Below are 23,563 nucleotides of genomic sequence, written 5' to 3'. Positions count from 1 at the left end.
ATGCACTTATGCAGTGCCTACTATGTGCTATAGGCACTATTCTGATGGCTACACATGTATTAATTAATTAAATCATCATAACAGCCCTCTAAGCGATGAGGAAATGAGACTTGGAGAGTTTCAGCAAATTGTCCAGGTCACTCAGAGCTGTGATTCAAACCTCAGCATCCTGGTACCAGAGTTTGTTCTCTTAACCATTACACATGTACCGCCAAAGCTTTAAGTATAAATCTTGAAACAGATGAACCAAATATTAGGAACTGTCACATGCAGTAGATCATGGATTTTATTTTTATGTCTGGACATACTGTCCATAGTATAAAATGTCCAAAATGGAACCTTCTAATAACATAGGAATTCACTCATTCAACAATTAAAACATTATTCAAGAGTCGAATGGCTGTCCTGGAGGTTACTCCGAAGCAAGCTTCAGCTAGATACGCCAAATGGCCACAGTATAATAAGCCCAAGTCAACAGTAGTCCCCAAAAACCCTAAAGAACACTTGGATCTCTTTATGAGACACTATAAAAGTTTCAGTCACTAGGTTTATTCTTCAGAAACTTAAATCCTCCAGAGAGCTCCTATGCCGGCTGAGTCCCAAAACCAGAGGCAATGCCCTCTTCAAGAACATCAACCATTTGCATCCTCTATTCCCATAATGTCGACACCCCTTTTCAACATGAACAAGTTAGGGTGGTCACTGCCTAGACACCCCTGAAGACTGGGAAAGTGATTAAACTAGCGGTAGGGGTAGCAACAGACAAGATAGAATTTAACAAAGGATTATGAATACTGAATCTCTGTATAATTTTCTTTTTCTTAATTGCTAGGGTATTAGAATAGCTAGAAGGAAAGAATTGAAATGTTGGTGCGGGTGACTGAGCTTGTACCTCGACTTACCAGGCCTGGGCCAGGGGACCTGATATCACCCCCTGGGGAGGGTAGTAGGTACGGGCGTGAGTGCCCTCTGCAGCCCCCCCGAGCCTGGGGAGCGAGGTCAAGGCAGCTCCCTTTTCCTCACCCAAAATGCCACTGGCAGGGGAGGCTTGCCGGAGGAAACCGCCTTTCTCCCAACTGCCCTTTCCCCACTTCCTTATCTTACCCACTCACTCCCTGGTGCCAAGGCCACTCCTGCCACCGCCAGCGCGCATGCACCGTGGCCAGAACAACCCCCGCCCCGCTGCAACGGCTCCGGCGTTCTCTCAGAACCAATCCTAGCCCCTATCCCTTCAGTATTGCCATTTAAGGCTGCTTCACCTCCTTTCCAGCCCTGCCCTTCTTACCAGCCTATATAACCTGTAATATAGGGCTGTAATCACCCCTGAATAAAGCTCTCTCTCTTTGGCGCATACTCCTACTGGATGAAGAGTGTCTTGTCCTTATCGCCGCCCTCCATACCTTGCACGCCTCCCGCCGAGGACCCGGCCACGTCCTCCGCCTCGCCCTCGCCTCCGGGAAAGAGCCCCCGCCGCCGGTACCCCTTAAGCAGCCCCGAGAGCTGAGGGCTCAGCTACCGGCCGCCCCTCCCCCTAGAAGCAGTAACCGCGACCGCAACTGGTGCCCCGTGTGAGGAAGCATCTCCACACAACAGTTTGGCAGGTCGCCCGCTCGCCCGGACGCCTCTCCAGCTTCCCGTTTCCTCGCCTGCAAGGTAAGGGCCGCCTCTCCTTCGCCGCTTCCGGAGCCGTGGGAGGTTCACTGCTCCGAAGCCGCTCCTCCCTTCCCCCACGCTCTCTTCATCCTCTTGTATGCGCACTTCTATGACCCCCGTTCCTCCTAACGCTCTCCCTCTTCCCCTCCATTACTTTGCTGTAGTTCTTTGTATATTTATTTCCTCATTTGGTGCCGTGTGCCTCTTTGCAACCGCCCCCCCCCGACTACTCCCGTTGCCAAAGGGCACTGCTTTCCGCTCTCGCCGTCTCCTTCGGCCTTGCGGCCACAGTTTATCTCATTCTCTCTGCTTGGTAAACAACTCCTCCTCCTCCTCCCCGCCAGCCGGGCCGGCCCGGCTCGGGAGCAACCCCCCCTCCTCCCCCCTCAGCTATGGGTAATCGTATATCTACGTGTCAGGCACCTCAAGTTCGTGCTCTAGCGGGTCTCCTAGACACGCATCGCTGTAAAGTGTCTGTCCGGCAGCTGCAGGTGTACTGGGACCTCCTGCTCCCCTTTAACCCATGGCTCACCACTTGCCATCTTTGGGACCCTGTTACTTATGATCATCTTATTGATCGAGTCACTAATGCCATGGAACATGAGAGCAAGCGCTTCCCTCCCGGCTTGCTCCCCACCTTGATAACCATCTGCTCCTGCCTTCAAGGCTCCCTCCCCCCTGATCGAGGCCCCGTTAAATCCAAGGAGGCCCTATCAACCCAGCCAACCATACCAAAATACTGCTTTAAAAACACCCTCTGGCATAGGTCCCAATAAAGTCATTAACCCCCTTTTTCCACAGCCCTCCAGCCGCACTTCAAGTACAAGCAGCGCATCCGAAAACCGCACCTCAGCTACAAACAGCGCATCGCCAACCTCACCACCCCAACCTTTTCTGCCCCCCTCTCGTTACTCCTCTCCCCTCCTCAGCCTCATCCAAGCCGCCTTTACCTCAGTGAACTCCTCCAACCCCAATTTTGCCTCATCCTGCTGGCTCTGCCTCTCTACCTCTTCCTCACTGTACGAGCCCGTTGCCTCCAACCTCTCCTTTTCAGAAAGCACAGAAAACAGCCCCTTAGAATGCATTTGGAATACCTCTGCCGTCCCCCTAACCTTTCATTCAGTCTCCTATACGGGAAAGTGCGTCCGCCCTCGCTCCAGTAACTCTCCCGACCTCACTGCCTGTGCCAGCTATTCATCTCCCAGCAGCTCTGCCAAATTTCTCATTCCTCATAACTCCTCCCAATGGCTCTGCTCCTCTACAGGACTTACCCCCTGTCTCAGCACAAATGTCATCAATGAATATAAAGAAACTTGCCTCCTAATTGTCCTTATCCCTAGGATCTTATACCACAGCGAAGAAGACTTCTTCCTCCGTCTGGAAAAAACTGCGGCTCCTGCCCCACTGCAAAAGCGAGAGCCCATCACCGTCCTTACAATTGCCTCCCTCCTAGGTCTTGCCGGCACTAGCACCGGAATCGCTGCACTAGCCAGTCAAGGCTCTGCCCTAACTCACCTCAGGGCGGCTGTTGACGAAGACAAAACGCTATTCACCATCTACGAATGTCATCAAAAAAATTCTGTCAATTCCCTCTCTGAGGTAGTGCTCCAAAACCGCCGAGGTCTTGACCTTCTCCTCCTCAAGAAGGAGGCCTCTGCGCCGCCCTAGGAGAAGAGTGCTGTGTTTATGCCAATTCCACAGGTCTCGTCGAGGACAGCCTAAAAAGGGTCCGAGAGGGACTGGAAAAGCGTAAAAGAGATCGTGAAGCCACCAGTTATTGGTCCAGTTTTTTCACTCCCATCCTCCCATACATCCTTCCTTTTCTTGGCCCCTTATTAATAATTATTCTAGCTCTCATCTTAGGACCCTGCCTCATCCGCAAAATTGTCCAGCTTGTAAGAAAACAAACGGATGCCATTTTTTCCTCGTTCGTACAAATCCAGTATCAGCGACTCGCCACCTCTGACGCCCCCCCACTCCAAGATAACAGCCAACCCTCCGCGACCTCAATGCCACCGGTCGACTCGCCAACCGCGAGGCCCTTCTCAATCACCTGAACATCGCTCTCGCCTCGAGTTCCAGCTTCTCTAAACCCCTGAACTTTAAACCCCTCACCTTCGCCCAGCCCGCTGCAGCAAAGCCATTGTCAAGCGCCCGGGCACCACACCAACACTGAGCTCCAGCCTCGCTGAGCCACCGTCAACCCCCTTTTCCCTTCCCTGACCTCCCCCTTCCCTCACCCTTAGCGGGCCTCTCCGGTAAAGCCTCTTCCTCTAATTAGAAAAGAAAGGGGAATTGCGGGTGACTGAGCTTGTACCTCGACTTACCAGGCCTGGGCCAGGGGACCTGATATCACCCCCTGGGGAGGGTAGTAGGTACGGGCGTGAGTGCCCTCTGCAGCCCCCCCGAGCCTGGGGAGCGAGGTCAAGGCAGCTCCCTTTTCCTCACCCAAAATGCCACTGGCAGGGGAGGCTTGCCGGAGGAAACCGCCTTTCTCCCAACTGCCCTTTCCCCACTTCCTTATCTTACCCACTCACTCCCTGGTGCCAAGGCCACTCCTGCCACCGCCAGCGCGCATGCACCGTGGCCAGAACAACCCCCACCCCGCTGCAACGGCTCCGGCGTTCTCTCAGAACCAATCCTAGCCCCTATCCCTTCAGTATTGCCATTTAAGGCTGCTTCACCTCCTTTCCAGCCCTGCCCTTCTTACCAGCCTATATAACCTGTAATCACCCCTGAATAAAGCTCTCTCTCTTTGGCGCATACTCCTACTGGATGAAGAGTGTCTTGTCCTTATCGCCGCCCTCCATACCTTGCACGCCTCCCGCCGAGGACCCGGCCACGTCCTCCGCCTCGCCCTCGCCTCCGGGAAAGAGCCCCCGCCGCCGGTACCCCTTAAGCAGCCCCGAGAGCTGAGGGCTCAGCTACCGGCCGCCCCTCCCCCTAGAAGCAGTAACCGCGACCGCAGTTGGAACTGTAACTCATAGCATTCTTTGAAATTTGCTCTATAGCTACTTGTTAAATTGTAATTTGAAAGTTATTACATTTATATACATATGTTATATTTCACAATAAGGAAATAACTGAAACTAGGGTACTGTAACTCATAACATTTTTGGAAATTTCCTATATAACTACATATTAAATTGTACTTTGAAAGTTATTACCTTTTTGAATAAATGTTATATTTCACCATAAGGAAATAACTGAAACTGTGGAACTATAACCCATAACATTCTTTGAAATTTGCTTACTACTTGTTAAATTGCAATTGGAAAGTTATCACTTCTATGTATATATGTTATATTCCACAATAAAAAATATGATTTAAAAAACAAACAAAAAAACATTATTCAACAGCTGGGCTTGGCTCTGAGGACGCGACAGCCAAAAAACTCCCTTCCAGCTCTTAAAGGGGCTCAGTCTTCCAGGGAGGACAGAAGGTAAACTGAGGACTAAAATATGAGGATGCAAGTGCATTATGGTAGTACAAAGGAGAGGCTCCCAATTCAGACTTTTCAGTGGCTAGAAATCTGGGAAGACCTCTTGAATGAGGTGAACTTTCGCCAGCAATCCCGAGAGTACAAAACTCTAGCCAATTGAAGAGAAGTGGAAAGGTTATAGGTTTTGGAGGAGCCTGAGTTCCTGATAAAAAGCAGCACATGAACCAGGCACTTCTCTTCTAGTGTAAAGAAAGAGTTAAAAATACTTTTAAAAAACAGTAACTAATATGTTCTCATTGGGGGGGGGGCGGATAAAGAAATAGTAATGAATATAAAATGGTTATTCTTTTCCCTCCTTATTTTTTAGAATACAGCACTTTAAGAGGTGAAATAGACCTGTGCATATGTATGTATGTGTGTGTATGTCCATGGGTGAATTATTCACAATCTGTGGGAATTTTAACACCATGTCAGTCTGCAATGCTGAAACCCAGGTACTATATATCTTTATTTTCCTATAAAGCTGCTCTTCCCCAACATAACTCAGATAAGTAGTCTTTTTTACATTTTCATGAAAGGAACATCCATCATGTCTCTATGTAACCTCATTTAAAAGGCACAATTTTCCCCATGCCTGAATGGTTATGCGCATCCACTAAATAAAAAATTCTGTAATGTGTTTTTCATTTGTTTCAGTTATGTAAGTGGGTTCCTATTTTGCCATAAACAAAAGACCACATTGATAGTAAAACTGCTGAGAACATTTTGTGAATTTTTAAAGAATGTTTTTTGATGTTTTCACAAAGGATGTCAAATGCAACCTGTATCTTTCTTTTCTGTTGCAAGAAGATCTGTACCAGTGAGAACTAAAACACAGTTGAGATGTCACTCATCATTAGAGTTAGAATACCCCCCTATATTAGGTCAGTGGTGCCAAGAACCTGACAGAAATCCTAAGATCTTCACTTAATAAGTGTAAAAAGTGCAGGCTCTCCTATTCATAGCAGGTTGGAAGAAGTCTGCCTTGAATTAACATGACCATCTTAAAATAACATTATTTCCTTTGATACTGGGTTTTAAAAGAGACCCCTTATCTTCCTGAAGCTACTAAGATACTATCTGGTTTTTTACTGCTTGAAAATTTAAACATAAAGCATCAAGCAGTGCAGCTATTGAATAATGCTCATAGCGTTATACATTTTAATGTACCTACTGTATTTCTCCATGCTAAAGGATATTTTGAACATATTGTTTTAGTATCAATGCCCAGCAACATGCTAGACAGAGCAACATTGTGTGTCATTTCATGTCTACATAATTCATTAAGAACGAAAGAGAAAAATTTAGAAAGTGAAAGAAAATCATGACCAATAACAGTTTAGTGCATTTTGTAGACTGAATTCCACCACAGTTTGTACCAGTATTAAAATGGTGGTTTCATTTTTTTAAAAAAATTTTTACTCCAATTTAATTTTAACCACACTTTATTAAAGGTTGATTATTGCTCATATAACTGGGTAAAAACACAAGGATGTGAAGGAAAAGTAGGAAGCTGAAATTTACATTATGAAAATATTATTAGGACAAAATCAACAGGAGTTTGGTGATAAGAGATACAACTTTATTTATTCTGTAAGACTGAAAGGTGCCATGAAATATCAACATGTCATTTTCATCTTCTGCAAGATTCCTGTCTCAGAATAAATTCCAGGAGGTGTAGAGCAAGTCAACAGACACACCCAGATCCTGTTATTGTAGAACTTTAAGACTATGGCTTTAAGGTTATCCACACATCATTCATGATTTAATTGAATTTCATAGTGCCTCATTTCTTCAGCATTGCTGGATAAATCCTTAGATAATGGAGTCTTCTCCCTTTGAAAAATAAAACCTTTTTAAAAAAAGAAAGAAAACCATGTTCCTTCACTGGTTAGAGATTCAAGGGCTGCACAATATTTAAGTTAAAAATTTTAATTCCTCATTAAGCTTGTAATGGCTGATTCATTGCCTTTCTAGCATCTTCTCTACCTACTGTATATTAAAATCTGTACCCCAGCCATACAATTGAGTGGTTCAAGATTCTGTCTTTATTAATACCGGCCCCACTCATTGAAATTTATCCTTACAGAGCCCAACTCCATTAGCATATAAAATTCCTTAATCTAGTGCAAATCTAAAACATCTCTGCCTTTCAGTACCTGTGTTTGTTTTTCCCTTTGACATCAGTTTTACCTTTTGCTGCAATTAACATAGTAGAAGCAAAATTTGAGAAAGCGTCAGCATCACCCAAAGGCCCACCTCCACCTACCGAGTTAGAAACTCTGGGGATGGGCCTCCAGGTGACTCTGATGCACACCACTGAAAAGAAATGTCAGCTAAGAGAGGGTCTGAGGAGAGTTTTGGTTCATGAACCTTAGGACATCTATTTTGGTTTCTCAGAGATCTTTTTCTTATCTCCAATTTTAGGTTCTGTTCCTGGTGGTTCAAGTTACAGAATAAATGACTTCTAGGTAAGTGAGCTCTTATTTCATCTTGAGATGTAGTTTTTGTGGATTCTGGCAGCTTCAAATCTTTTACTGTTATCTCAATCATGCAAAACTTGCAAATAGGACATCTTTAAAGCGAGTATTTCTCAGACTTTCATATCGGTAAGAATCCCCTGGGTGTCTTGATTAAAAATGCAAATTCTGATTCAGCAGGTCTGGTGTTGGGGCCCAAGATTCTTTCCACATTTCTCACAAGCTGCCAGGTGATGCTGATGCTACCGGTCCATGGGCCAGGCTTCCAGAAGGAAGGCTTTAGGGTGCTTTCTGGGGAGAAGTCTGTCTCCAGATTAGCTTTTGACTTGGTTAAAAAATAAGGCATTAAAAAGAAACTCAGTAGACACCCAAAAAAGTAGAAAATTTTGCAGGTTAAAACTGTCTTTTGTGATATCTTGGTGACAGCTTGGGGCCTTCTTTTATAGTATACGTTATACATTCATGTGAGTCATAATTAAGGGGCATTTACCCACAAATTCAGCCTCACAGCAAATCCATGGCAGTCAGCTGAGTGCCAAACAGGAGCACGCTTCTTTTGAGGGACAACAAGACTGGTGCCACTGGTCTTTTGTGGGGTATCTGATTGGCAGGACCAAAAACAAGGTGTCTTGTTTTGCTTTGTGATTTTTTTTTTCTTTTGCCCAACATAAGATGTTACAGCAAATGCTTCTCAGTCTGGGATCAGGAGCCCGTTGTCTTAGATTTGTTTCCTAGAAGCTGAGCTGAGCCAGGAATGTGTGTGCACATGATTCATTAAGGGAGTGCCCTCAGGAGACACCAGGAAGGGAAAGAGGGAAGCAGGGTAGAGAAGGGGAAGGAGCCAAGCCAAGATGTGGTCTCAAATATGGTTTGGTATTAATCTAATCACTGGGAGGTTGGGTGGGTAGGGCTAGCGGAAGGGCTCTGGAGGGTAAATTACATGGCCAAGAGGTCTGCTGGGGGCTAGGGGACCAGGAATTCTACCCTGTTGTCAGTCACTCATTGGCCACCTTGGGGGGCGAGGAGTTAACTTGCTGGGCATTTCCAGGCAGAGGGACTTCCAGCAGCAATTTCTCTGCAGAAGGGGGTGAGCCCTTATCTGCAGCTCTCTCAGAGTGCACTCAACAGTGAAAGGGGTCTGAGACGGCACCAACAGTGTCCGTGAGAAATGGATACAGCAGTGGACATAGACTTAAAATGGGGAATGCTCCCCCATTGGTGGATAAACAAACTCTCTCTCCATACAAGGCTTTTCAGAGGGCTATTAAAGTCTGAGGCAACCAGAGATACAGACAGGCGTGGCGAGAGAAGCAAACAGCTAGCCCAAGTTCCTGTTCCTGAAGGACGAAACACAGACGTATTTAGGCCCCAAAAGCAAATCTCTGGAATCTAGGCGGGAGAAACAGGGAGACGTCCCCCCGGGTTCCTTATTGGCCTAACAATGCAGTCCCTGTTCTGTAAAAGCCTTGCCAGGAGAAAGGTTGGCAGGCCTGTGGCCATTCTAAGGGGTTTTCCTTTCTAGTTAGCTTTCTGCAGGCTGCACATTCCCCAAGTTTGTGCTCTGCTAGGAAATCAAAGAGGCCTTCTGTCCTATCAGATGACAGACATCTCATTTTCTTGGCACCATCCCCAAACCCAGCAAATGCCATACTACCAGACTTGCATAAATGAAAGATTCCAAAACCTAGAAAGTCCTCTGAGGGCTGAAGAGGGGAAAAAAAGAGAAATTCTGAATTCTTTTTTTTTTTTTTAACCCAAATGTCCGTGTGTATCAAAGTTAATTGTATTTATTTTTCATTTCCTACTTTTCTGGTTTCAAGCAAACTTATGAAAAATAAAGACAAATTCATTTTTAAATGCCCTAACAATAGGTTATATCGTTCACGTTTTGTCCCCAGGATATACAAATTCTGAAAATCTCTTTTGTGCTCAGATTGTGTAATGGGTTCTAGTCTCGGAATATAAGTGTCTTGGGGAATCCATTCAATGTATTCACCACCTTAAAAGAATTCTGTTTTTTAAATAAAAAGCAGAACTCTATTAGCAAGGAGTGAAAGACATTGTCTAGACAGCTTCCTTCAGGCAGAATAAACAGTGGCCACACTGTCAGATGCCTTGCACTTTGGCAAATGAGCAGTCACCCACCCACTGGGAGACCTGGCAGGGGAGGAGGTGGCTGGGGAGAATCTCCACACACAACTTGACAGAGTGCTAGAGCAAGCCCCAGAGCGCCCTTCAAGGTGGGTAGTCAGGACTTTCCACAACAAATTCAGACTCTCCATCACTGGAGCTGGAAGATTCCCAGAGCACATTCATTCCTCATTCTAGATTTGGACTTAACAGATGCCAAACACAAAAACTGGGCTGCTCCCCAAGGCCTCTCCATCCATGGCCTTGCCCAGCTCAGTGAACGGTAGCACCATTTGTCTCGTTGTCTAGGCCAAAATAATTTCAGTTGTCTTTGCCTCATCTCTTTGCCTCATGGCCAATCCATTAGCTGACGCTGTTGGCGTTGCCTTCAAGACCAGAATTTGAATGTCTTCACCTCCTTCATTGCTATTATGGTCCAAGTCACCGCCATCTTCTGCCTGGATCATTGGAGTATCTTCCTAGGTGTTCCTGCTACTTCTGCCCTTGGCCACTACACAACAGGGCAGCCAAAGTGGTCCTTAGAAAACATTAATCAGATCATGTCAGTCCTCTCTTCAAAACCCTCCCATGGTTCCCATCTCAGTAAAAGCCAAAGTCCTTAAAATAACCTACCAGGCCTACAGGACATCCATGCACTCATCCACACACCACATTACCCCTTAACCTTACCTATCATTCCTTCCCAACACTACAGCCACACTGGTCTCTTGATGTTTCTGGAACATTCTAGCCATTCTCACTTCAGGGCCTTTACCTGGAGCAGCATTCCCTCCCAGATACCTGCATGACTAACTCCCATGCCTCAGGCAAGTCTTATGCAAACATAACCTTTTACTGCCACCTGATCTCCCAACTTAAATAACTTACCCCCTGCCTTGTCCTCACACTCCTTTTATTCCTGATTTATTTTTCCTCCTTAATTCTGATCACCATTCAACATACTAAAAATGTTATTTATGTCTTCATTGTCTGTTTTCTCCAGTGAACATAAGAGCCTGGAAAACAGTGATTTGTGTCTGTTCTGTTCACATGTTGATTCCTAGTACCTATCAAAGTGCCTGGCAGATTGGTGGCTCCATAAATATTTAAAAGAGTGTTGCAGCCTATCAAACACTCAGTCAGTCACCATGCTAGGCCCCCAGAGTAGATAAATCAGTAAGACAGACATGGCCCCTGTTCTTACAGTGTTTATAATCCAGAGCTGCAATGTTCAATATGGCAGCTGTTCGCCACATGTGGCTATTTAAATGTAAATTCGTTAAAATTAAATACAATTGAAAATTCAGTTTTTCAGTCATTCTAGCCACATTTCAAATGTTCAAGAGTCTCATGTGTCTAGTGGCTTTCATAATGGATAGCACAGATATAGAACATTTCCTTCAAAATGGAAATTTCTATTGAATAGTGCCAATAGAGATTTTAGAGTTCATCTTCTCCAGTTCCCTCATGTTGCAGGTGAGAAAGCTGAGACCCAAGGAAACAAAGTGACTTGACCAAAATCACACAACTGGTTAATGACAAGTCCAAATCTCATATTACAACCCAATTCTTTTGATTCCCCAGGTCAATGTGCAGATAAACAAGATATTAAGATTTTAAGGGGCTGTCTATTTCTATAAGACAAATAAAATATATGAAACAAACACAAAACATATATATATATATATACCTTTCCTTTTGATTTAGGGTGTGAATATATTTAATTATAATTGCAGAAAGAAAGCATATATTTAATGGGTATTTGTCTCTTTTATTCCTTGCTATTGTCTGAATTCTTTCCCTATTTGGCAGTTATTTCCTACTATCTGAGTCTCATGGCATGATAGAGGCTCACTTGTTTTTAGAAGCTGAAAAAAGCCAGATGGATATTTTTCCTCCTTTCCCCAGCAGCTTGGGCTATGGATTTGTAACCAATGCTTGGTTAATCAGATGCTCCTGCCCAGGATTTTTCCTGGGGAAAAACAGGGACAAGAAGTAACATGGCCACCACTTATATTTCTTCAAGTCCCCTCTGACTGCGATTACAATATGGTGGAACATCCTCAGACTCAGACTCACCATGTTTCCGGTCCATTTTCAAGCCTTCCTCCCATTTATGGGAGTTACTTACTATTCTTTAATGTTTCTTCTGCTCTAATCAGCCAGAGTTCATTACTGTTGCTTAAGCTGAAGACCCTGACTGACAAAATGCACCAATCAAATTAAAATTCATTCAGTTGTAAAAAATTGTTGCCTGGTGTTTTAAGTTGAACTTAAACATCAGGCCAACCTTCTGGCTTACATGTAAGATACAGTTCATAGCTGAACATTAATGGTAGAATGTAGAAGGCCCAGGAACCTTGGACTTTTAATCAAAGGAATTAGCTGATTCGATTGTGCCTTCAGTGATTAAGAAGAGCAAAATATAAACATTACCAGATTCATGGATCACTCTTGCTTTGAGAGTCCCTTCAAGGAAATACTTAGAAAAATTTGGCTTAAAGTGCTGTGATACTTCAGAAGTTCTGATAATAACATTTCTTTGTGAATTGTATAAAGTTAGGCATTAATAACTGTGTCAGTCATTCTCATCTACTCAGAAAATTTATCTGGAGGGAAAATGCAGTTGATCTGGTGGGAAACCACTCCAAATTTGAGAGTATCAACAGAGTAAAATTGTTCATGAGTACTCTGGAATGAAATAGTCTTGTATATGAATATACCATATTTAATTTCTATTCCCCAAATGAATGGCTGTTTAATTTTTTGTAAAACTAAAGAGTTTAATAAACCACCTTGACCTGATTGATATTTATAGAGCAATTGACCTAACACCTGCAAAATACACATCACTTTCAAGTGCAAGCTCTAGGTTCACCAAGATAGACCAAATGCTGGGCCATAAAAAAGAGTCAATAAATTTCATGTGATTGAAAACTTAGAGAGTATATTCTCTGACCACATTGGAATTAGATCAACAATGTAAGACATCTAGAAAACCTTCAAATATTTGGAAATTAGATGACACATTTATAAATAACCAATTGGTCAAAGAAGAATCCCAGGGAATATTAGAAGATATTTTGAAACCAAATGATAAAAGAGTCTAAAGGAATTTAAGTGGTAGAAACTTTAAACATCATATCCCAGATAATAACAATATAGCACTTTACAGTTTACATATATTCTGACATTTATCTTAAAAACCATGTGAAAGTACATGGGCATCAGCCTCACCCAGAGCAATGCATTAAATATCTCCATACTTTCAAGAAGTGGAAAGGAGACCAGTCAGGCTGCTGGTTGACCCATGGGAAGGTGACTGTGCCACCCCCAAATTCCTCCCCCAATCTGCCTCCATCCTCTCTGTTTCCCTTGCAATATAAAAGAATATCCAAGAGTACTTGTGCATGTCCTTATAGATCTACCTGGCCATTGGATAGTTTAAACCAAGGTTTGCTATGACTTACTCTCTCCTCCTCAGTTAGTAAATGGGCCAGCACATGGGCAGGTCTTCTCTCTCCAAGCCCAGTGCTTTTCCAAGGTAAGAGAAACTTGCTACTTGAGTATATTTGGTATGAAGAAATTATTACGTGTGAAATAGTAACCAAGTTCACAGGAGATAGTGAAGAAACAGTTTGATATTGAAATAAGCTTGAGAAATGAAAGGAAAAAATGATGAAAATAAACCTCACACACACGTAGGTTAAAATGGTAGTCTGTACTATGTAGGAGGTTGAATAGTACCCATGAGAATGATATGTTCATGTCCCAGAACCTATGAACCTGATCTTATTTGTAAAAGGGGTCTTTGCTGATTTAATTAAGTTAAAGATTTCAAGATGAGGCCATTCTAGATTATCTGGTGGGCCCTATATCCAAAGACAAGTGTCCTTTTGAGAGATACATAAAGAAGTAAAGAATGCAATTTGAAAATAGAGACAAAGGTGGGGTGAGGTGGAGCTCCCAGAAGCTGGAAGAGACAAGGAAGGAGTATTCCCTAGAGCCTTTAGGGAGAGCGTGGCCATGCCAACACCTTGATTTTGGACTTCTGGCCAAAGAGAATAAATTTCTGTTGTTGTAAGCTATCAAGTTTGTGGCAATTTGTTATGGCAGCCCAAAGGAACTGATACACATTCGTTCTTAGGCCAGACAGTAACTAAATCAAATGCTGACTTTTGTTGTATACGTCTTTATAAAGAATTGTGTAAGTGATACACAATTGAGTGTGATACGCAGTTAAGTGCTTAGAAGCACTTAAGTTCTGTAGCATGATCATGAGAAGGCTAATTATTTTTATTTTTAATTGAGGGCTTCACTCATTTTCCCAATGACACCTCTTAGCTTTTGATATTTAAATAAAGTACCTCTAAAGGACTTATTTGATCTAAATCCTGGCCTCATTTCTCTTCTTCATTCCCTAATACTACTAATTTCTAATTTATCAGTTTGGGGCATGGTGTAGCTCAAAAATTTCACCAATATCACGTTCATTGATGTCATAAAATCTAGCATCTATTGTAAGATTTGTAATTTCTCTTGTTTGCAATACAGTCACATTATATTACTGAATGTCTAGAATATCTGGCAATCATCCATCAGATGGGTGAGAATAGATGATCATGTTAATTAAGGAGAAATGCACAATTCAGAATTAATTTTTTATATGGCCATAGTAACCTCAAACTGTAGAGAAGTGAATCATTAGTATTCAGATAACAAGGATCTACTGCAACTTCCTCAGTAGAAAATATTCAAAGCAGAAGAAATGTTGGTTTTATTTAACTATTTTATTATGTGATTAAAGGCGTGTCATCTCAGGAGTTATGCATGAGGACATATTATAGCCAAGACTGCTATGCTCACCAATCTTCATGTTCTGCCCCTCTCCCTGGGCACACAGCTTGACTCAATTCCCAGCTCCCTTGCATTTAAGTTGGGCCAAGTGACTAGTCCTCACCAATGGAATTTGAACACAGTGATGTGGGTCACTTCTGGGCTACGGGAGCAAAGAGCTAGTGAATATTGCCCATATTGTGTTGCTTGCCTCAGTTGCCAGTCAAATGCAAAGGATCTGGTAGAGGATGCCAAGGCCCTAGGGAATTGGGTTTCCTCCTCAGCAAATAAACATCCGTTGGGTTAAGACACCGAAGTTTTAAGGTTTTTTATGATAGCAATTAGTCAAACCTGAATAGTAATCCAGTATACTGAATTAGTGGACCTATATGGGACCACTGTTGAATGGACCAAATTTGTCCTAGAATTTGGCAGGTTTTGAGCGGTTATAATGATTCCATTCAACAAGAATTTATTGAGTACCTACTTTATGCTTAGTAAACGTTGCAGAGAGATCTAGAGAGGAGAAGATAGAAGTGGATGATCAATAGCCCTTGAATGATCTGGATGATCACCAGCTCACCCACCATCATCTCTTGCCTGGACCATTGCTAATACTACTTATTGCTCTTCCTGAGTCCACCCTGGTCTAACTCCAATCCATCCTCTATAATATGCCTCTGTAACATTCTTTAGACTATGGTGATCTTTCCAAAGCTCCAATTTGATTTAAAATCCTCCCAAGGCTTCTCCTTTACAAGTGGCTCCCATCATGATCTGGCCTCTGTTTACCTCTCTTGCCTCAATTCTTGTGACTCTTCAACCCCTTCACTTGGGCTCCAGCTGGATCAGGAGCCACTTGCAGTTCTTTGGACAAGCCACTCTCTTGGGCATCTTTGTGCCTTTGCATATTCTATTTACCCTGCCCACTTTTACTGGAGTAGTTCTTTGAGGTCTCAACTCTTTCTGGTCTCACATGTGTCCCATTACATCTTGAACCTTGCACTCAGCCCTATTGGTACCACACCATGTTACCATAGTCTATAGAGTTATGTGCATCGTCCACCATTTTATAAAATACTTTAAAGTGGTGCACGACTCCTATTCACCATTATAACCCCTACATTATGGTAACATCGTGCTTGTCACAGACAATATGTTCAATAAATACTTGATGAATGAATGAATAAATGATTTAATGGTGTCAGAGTTGTATGTTACAGGAAACGCATAAAAAAATTAGAGATCAATACAAAGTAATATATAATAAAATTCTCAATTAAATGAAATCAGCTTCCAACTTGTACACTATGGAAAATATGAGCAATAGGTATACAGGAGGCTGAAAAATGACACTTTCTGCAAGATATCCATGTCCTGGTCCCTGGAACCTGTGAATATTGCCATTATATGGAAAGGAAGGAAGGAAGGAAGAAAGGGAGGGAGGGAGGGAGAAAAGAAAAAGAGAAAGGAAACAAGGAGTCTTTACAGATGATTACATTAAGGATCATGCAATGGGGAGATCATCCTAAAAGGCATTCACATGTATCCTTGGAAGATGGAGGCAGAAGGAGATTGCACCCACAGAGAGGGGAAGGTGACATGAAGCTGGAGTGGAGACAGATTTGAAGATGCTGGCCTTGAAGATTGGAGTGATGCGGCTGCAAGCCAAGGAATGCCGGTAGTCACCAGAAGCTAGAAGAGGCAAGGAATGGATCCTCCCCTGGAGCCACTGTCCCTGCCAACACCTTGATTTCAGTCCAGTGATAGTGATTTAGGAATTCGGGCCACCAGAACTGTGAGAAAGTACTGTATTAGTTAGGGTTCTCTAGGGAAACAGAATCAGCAACAGATATCTATAAATATAAGATTTATAAAAGTGTCTCACGCAACTGTGGGTATGCACAAGTCCAAATTCCGTAGGGCAGGCAGCAGACTGGCAACTCCAATGAAGATGTTCAATGAACTCCTCAGGCAACAAACTGGCAATTTCAGTGAACTCCTCAGGAAACGCTTCGCTGGTCAGCCAAAGAAGTGAAGGTCCTCCGTCTCGCTTAAAAGTCTTCAACTGATTGGATTAAATCCAGCTGATTGCATTCTCTCATTGTGGAAGACATGCCCTTCATTGATATAATTAGTCACAGCTGCAGCCAAATGACTGATGATTTAATAAACCAGCCTTCTGATATATTAACCAGCCACAAATGTCCTTGCAGTAATGGTTAGGCCAGTGCTTGCTTGACCAGACACCTGGGTACCATCACCTGGCCAAGTTGACACATGAACCTAACCATCACAAGTACATTTCTGTTGATTTAAGCCACCAAGTTTCTGGTAATTTGTTACAGCAGCCACAGGAAACCAATACAAGGCCGTAAAAAACAAAAAGGTCAGTATTTTCTTAATTATAAGGAAAAGAGTCAGGCAAGACTCAATTATCCTGAAGTAATTGGTAGGATTTTGTTAGTTCAGGTGTTGAAGGACATTCCAGGCATGGATGGATAACTTTTACATAAGTAAAGTTTAAAATTTGGAAGGAGAATAATAAGGGCATAATTTATGGTAATGCTGGCTGCTATAACATACAAACTCAATATTTCGGTGGCTTAGTGCTGGAAAAATGTACTTCTTACTCACATAAAAGTCCAATGCAGGTGTTCTTGATCAGTAGATGGTCGGTGCTGTACACAGTCGTTCAGGGACTCATGCTGCTAGAGACTCTGCCATTTCCAACAGGGGCTTGGTAGGTTGCCCTGGGTACTGACAAGCAGGTAGCACACAAAGAAAGAGCACAGAGGATCACACATGGGAAATCTTCATAGGTTGGGCCCATATCACATACTACATCACTTTATGACCATCCTGTTGGCTATATTTCAGTCATATGGTGTTAGATCGAATTGTGTACTCCAGTTTGGACATGTCCTTGATCTTGGTCTGCAATCTGGTGGGTGTGGACCTATTGTAAATAAGCTCTCTTCAGGATGTTATTTCAGTTAAGGTGTGGCCCAACTGAATCAGTTTGGGCTTCAATCCTGATTACTGGAATTCCTTATAGGCAAAGTGAAAGTCAGATGGAGAGGGAAGCCACAGGGATCAGCCACAAGCTGTAAGTCAATGGAACTTGTAAAAGAAAGGATAAGATGCCACCCTGTGCATTGCCTTATGACGGAAAAGCCAAGGAACCCCCAAACTGCTGGCTAGCTACAAGATACCAACCCTGCAAGGAAGCAAGCCTTCTGGCCTCTGAAACCATGAGCCAATAAATTCCTGTTTTGAAGCTAACCCATCACATGGTATTTGTTTTAGCAGCTAGGAAACTAAACCATATGGCCACACCTAACTTCAAGGGAAATATATTTCAGCTAGGAGCCTAGGCAAAAGGAAACAGGTTCGCTGCCCTCCCCCCTACGTGGGACCCAACTCCCAGGGCTGTAAATCTCCCTGGCAACGCAGAATATGACTCCCGGGGATGAATGTGGACCCGGCATCGTGGGACTGAGAGTATCTTCTTGACCAGAAGGGGGATGCAAAATGAGATGAAATAGTTTCAGTGGCTGGGAGATTCCAAATGGAGTCGAGAGGTCACTCTGGTGGACATTCTTATGCACTATATAGATAACACCTCTTAGGCTTTAATGTATTGGAATAGCTAGAAGTAAATACCTGAAACTACCAAACTCCAACCCAGCAGTCTGAACTCCTGAAGACAATTATATAATAATGTAGATTACAAGGGGTGACAGTGTGATTGTGAAGACCTTGTGGATCACACCCCCTTTATCTAGTGTATGGATGAGTGGAGGAATGGGGATAAAAACTAAAGGACAAATGGGGTGGGATGGGGGGATGATTTGGGTGTTTTTTTTCACTTTTATTTTTTATTCTTGTTCTGGTTCTTTCTGATGTAAGGAACATGTTCAGAGATAGACTGTGGTGATGAACGCATAACTATGTTATCATACTGTGGACAGTGGATTGTATATCATGGATGATTGTATGGTGTGTGAATGTATTTCAATAAAACTGAATTTAATAAAAAAAAAAAAAAAAAGGAATCAGGTTGGTGAACGCATTGTCCTATCTTTTGAAATGTCACATATCTTCTTTGTTTGTTCTTTTGTCTCCCCACAAAGGAATACATTCCCTCCCCGAGGGAGACAACTCAGAGCTCCAACCAGTCACTACATCAGTTCAAATCCAGGATCCTCAGGTGATGGCACAGACCACTCCATGCAGATGTGGCTCATCACAGTCCAATAACCTATTTTCTAAAAAGACAAATTATCTGCAACTCTCCCTTCCCCCCATACGTAATATACAGTGATCCAGGAGAGACTGAATAAACCTCTCGTTCATAAAAGGGGATACTGGGAGACACACACATTCCTGCTAAGCAGACCATGTGCACACTTTCCCACAACTACCCTGGAGGGTTGAGGAGATGAGGGCCTTGAGAGATCCTGTGTCTGCTCTCTGACAGCAATTCCCTTGTTCCCATGCCCCCAGATCTTCCCTTAAAGAGTTTCTTTCTTGTCTATTATTCTCCATGGCCATATCTGAGGAGGGCAGTGGGAGTTACCCCATCTTTGGGGGATGCACAGCTTTCATAGTGGGATTCCATCTGGTGCAAGTCGCAGGCCTCTAAAGGTTTTATTTTATTTCCCCCCAACACATTTATTAAGCTTGTACTCTGTGGGAGGCCCTGTGCTAGGCACTGTTTAAAAACACAGACAAGCCTCCTCTTCTCATGTATCTTACATTCAAGTGAAGGAGACAGATGGAAAGTTGTTTTAAAGTTCAAACAATCAAACATTTTGGTCCTGGCTCACAGTTTCTTTGGCAATGCAATTGCTTCAAAAATTTAGCATGCTTATGTCACAACATAGTTCTAATACTGAACATAGTTTTCACATCTGTTTTTTGTTAGTTTCCTAGCCCCTACATCTTTCTCTTTTAGCTTAATGGCAGCTGCTTTGAGGTCAGGTGAAACAATAGACTCAGGTGGGAAGCAGTTAAGGTGCTAGCGCTCATCTTTGCCTCTGGTTGAATCATGTTGTTCAATGGTGAACTCTTCCTGGACCTTTGTCACTGAAAATCTTTTCAGTCTTCTCTATCACTATGAGAAGGACCAACTCCGTAATATGGATTCTTTCCATTTCCTTTGATATTCACATTGAAACCAGTCAATTCTTGTTTAAGCTCACTGTGCACTAATATCTTTCTAAAAGCCATTAACAATTGCCAACACACACACACACACATGCTGACTCCTCTATCCACTTTCTCTTTTAGAATAGTGGTTCTCAAAGTGTGGTCCTCAGACCACAGCAGCATCGATATCACCTGGAAATGCTAATTATCAGCCCTTTCCCCTAAAACTACTAAATCAAAACAGTCTAGGGGTGATGTCCAGCAATCTGTGTTTTCATGAGCCCTCCAGGAGTGTCTGATGCAGGCTGAAGCTTGGGGACCACTGCTCTAGAACTACACAACCGACTTTCCATATTATGTTGAGTAGACACGCATCCGGGAGTACATGTCAGTGGATCAAATAATAGTTGCTTGATTTCTATCCTGATCTGGTTTGTCATCAAGCCTAACAATTCATCTATAGCTCTGCTAAAGTAGAAATGGAGAGGGAAGCCAGATTTTTTTCAGTATGGAGCAAGTAAGTCTTTCTCATCCTTTTTTATTTTTTTAAGTTTTGTATATTGCTTTACACATGCACTCATAGAATCTCACTACCCTCCCAACAGCCCTGTGAAGTATTACCATATTCATGTTACAGTGTAACTGAGAGGCAATGAGCTTGAGTGACTACTTGCCCAGTTTGACTCAGTTGATAAATGGAGGAACTGAGGTTGAAACACCAGGCTTCTGAGTTTGGTCCCCAGTGTGCTGTCTTTGAAATGACATCTTACTACTTTTATAGTGTGAGCTGCTGTGTGTAGAATGTCAGCAAAAAGAAGACAAAATGCAGGCAGGGTTGTGAAGCATTCTTAATATTTAGAGCTAGCAAAGATAAATCAAAATAGAAAACGGAAGCAATACATAACCAGTTCATTAAAAAAAAAAAAAAATCAACATCTAGTTTGCCTCTAAGTCTTACAAAAATTACTCTGCCAACAATGCAGCAGAATACACTGCAGCTGCTGTGAGTGTTGACTGCTAACAGTTCACACAGGCACCCCTCTGGTGCATTGCCCTGGGCCTCTGGGAGCTGACTCACCTGCAAGTGTCTAGAAAGTTATGCCTTCTCCCAGTCAGTGACTGATAAGATGGTAACAAGCCAGGCCCTCTTGCTTTAAGGGTGGTAACCCTTATGTTCCAGAGCCCCCCATAGGGTCAGGCTAAGGCTAGACTCAGCTGAAACCACACCTGCTTAGTTTCTTTCCCAGAGCTATCCTGAAGGTTTCTCCTAAGAGCATCATCTCTGGCTCTGCTTCTGGGGAACCTGATTCAAGATATCATCTTTAGCCCCTTCATAGCCATCTCTTCCTCTTCATTTCTATTGGAATTATTCTGGTCCTTCTACCTCCCAAGGTTTTCAACGCTAGCCTTTCCTGTGCAGAGAGTCGAGTTTAGCATATCACCCCTTTGCTAAAAAATGTTGTTGAAGCTCTCCACTCTGTTCAAATGGCTTCCATGGACCCTTCTGGAATACTCGTCCCCACCCCACCACCACCCCAGGTTTCTAAAGCCTTCTGCTTTGTCCCTCATTGTATTCTGCTTTGGATTGTTGATAGGTATTTGCATGCCTGTCTTAACTTGAGAAGATAGGTTATGTCTTTTTGATCCATGATTCCCTTCAGGGTTTTTTAATTGATTTTATCCTCATTAGGCAAACTAATACTATGTACTGATGAGGATGCCATAGATACAGCCTTGGGGTTCTTTGAATCCCCCCACATTACAGCAGGACTGACACCAGAACCTGGAGCAGAGCAGAAAGTTCAGTGAGATTAATTCACCCCAAGCGACTATGGAGATTGGGGGACTAACAGGGCCAACACCTAACAGTATGTTCATAGACAGAGAAGGTTTTGGTTGTATAGGAAGATGGGAACTGGTTCTTCTGGGTCAAGCAGATGACAGGGACATGCTGGCATTTTGGGATGATGGTGTACTTACTGCACGGTCAGGATGTACTCAGGTCCCAATCAAGTTCCAGATGAAAGTCACCATGGTCTCCAGACCTGCGAGGCCAGCAGGGAGACAGCAGGTACTCTAATGGATCCCTGTCGTATTCCCCCATGAGTTTTCAGGATATAATACAAGGTAGAAGAAAACTGTCCTTGAGAAAGTGTCATCCTTGGTTGGTACTTGTAAAAGGAAGAATATGTCATTAGTGTATATCACTGTGACTTATGTCTGGATTTCCCCATGTCCCACCAAGCAAGAGCAAGAAGCCATCTAAAGTGAGTTCTCAGAAATTTTCCCATATGAATTCCCAGGAGTGATTAAACATGGCACTGGTATTATGGATACACAGGCTAGGCAATTTGGTGTGGTTTTTTGAAACCCTATTTTGAACTGGAGATCTGAAGTTTTTTTCACAGCTCTATCTCAGATTATAAGATGCATCATTGCATTATTTTATGTACCTTTAAGGAAAGGAATGCTGGAAGTTAGACTTTAACATATCATTGGTTATTAATTGCATTCCAATTCAGAGATATTAAACTGTGAAAAGACATCTGTCTTACAACCAACATAATGCAGGGGTATCTAGACTTCAGTTAAGAAAGCTGGCTTTGGAATCTGATTTTGATTCAGGGTTCAACTTTTGGCTCTGTCATTGATTAGTAGAGTGATCTTGGAGAATTAAGTTTAACTTTCAGAATGAAACCTGAAACATGAGGAGTATTTGATGAGCTGATACAGGCAAGATGCTTAGCATGGTTCTTTTTTTTTTTTTTTTTTTTTTAATTAAATTCAGTTTTATTGAAATACATTCACACACCATACAATCATCCATGATATACAATCCACTGTCCACAGTATGATAACATAGTTACGCATTCATCACCACAATCTATCTCTGAACATTTTCCTTACATCAGAAAGAACCAGAACAAGAATAAAAAATAAAAGTGAAAAAAGAACACCCAAATCATCCCCCCATCCCACCCCATTTGTCCTTTAGTTTTTATCCCCATTCCTCCACTCATCCATACACTAGATAAAGGGGGTGTGATCCACAAGGTCTTCACAATCACACTGTCACCCCTTGTAATCTACATTATTATATAATTGTCTTCAGGAGTCCAGACTGCTGGGTTGGAGTTTGGTAGTTTCAGGTATTTACTTCTAGCTATTCCAATACATTAAAGCCTAAGAGGTGTTATCTATATAGTGCATAAGAATGTCCACTAGAGTGACCTCTCGACTCCATTTGGAATCTCTCAGCCACTGAAACTATTTCGTCTCATTTTGCATCCCCCTTTTGGTCAAGAAGATACTCTCAGTCCCACGATGCCGGGTCCACATTCATCCCCGGGAGTCATACTCTGCGTTGCCAGGGAGATTTACAGCCCTGGGAGTTGGGTCCCACATAGCGGGGAGGGCAGCGAGTTCACCTGTCGAGATGGCTCAGTTAGAGAGAGAGAGGGCCACATCTGAGCAACAAAGAGGTACTCAGGGGAAGACTCTTAGGCACCATTACATACAACTTTAGACTCTCCTTTGTGGTAATGAGCTTCATAAGGGCAAGTCCCATGCTCGAGGGCTCAGCACATCAAACCGCCGGTCCCAATGTTTGTGACAACATCAACACCAGTCCAGGTGAGGATGTCCAACACATCTGCACCTTCCCCCAGATCCTCGGGGCTGGAGAGGGGGAGGCTGTAAATATATTTTTTATTATCTGCCCAAATTACTCTAGGATGTGTTACTATTTCACTCCAGCCTATACTAACCTACCGTATCTCACTTCCTATTCAAAGTTCCATAGCATGGTTCTTGACACATAGAGCTGGT

General features: G+C 43.0%; 1 protein-coding gene across 1 annotated transcript in view; it reads left to right on the top strand.

The window, feature by feature from the left end:
- PLCB4 (phospholipase C beta 4) overlaps positions 1-23,563 on the top strand; it is a 488,707-nt gene that overhangs the window by 40,531 nt on the left and 424,613 nt on the right. Inside the window, exon 3 of the mRNA XM_037811318.1 lies at positions 7,563-7,606. The gene's annotated coding sequence lies outside the window, so the exon portion shown is untranslated. The remainder of the gene's footprint in view (positions 1-7,562; positions 7,607-23,563) is intronic.

Source organism: Choloepus didactylus, chromosome 19, assembly GCF_015220235.1.
Source record: "Choloepus didactylus isolate mChoDid1 chromosome 19, mChoDid1.pri, whole genome shotgun sequence".
NCBI classification, from domain to species: domain Eukaryota; kingdom Metazoa; phylum Chordata; class Mammalia; order Pilosa; family Megalonychidae; genus Choloepus; species Choloepus didactylus.
Note: the sequence above shows the minus strand (reverse complement) of the source record. Positions and strands in the feature narration are given on the sequence as shown.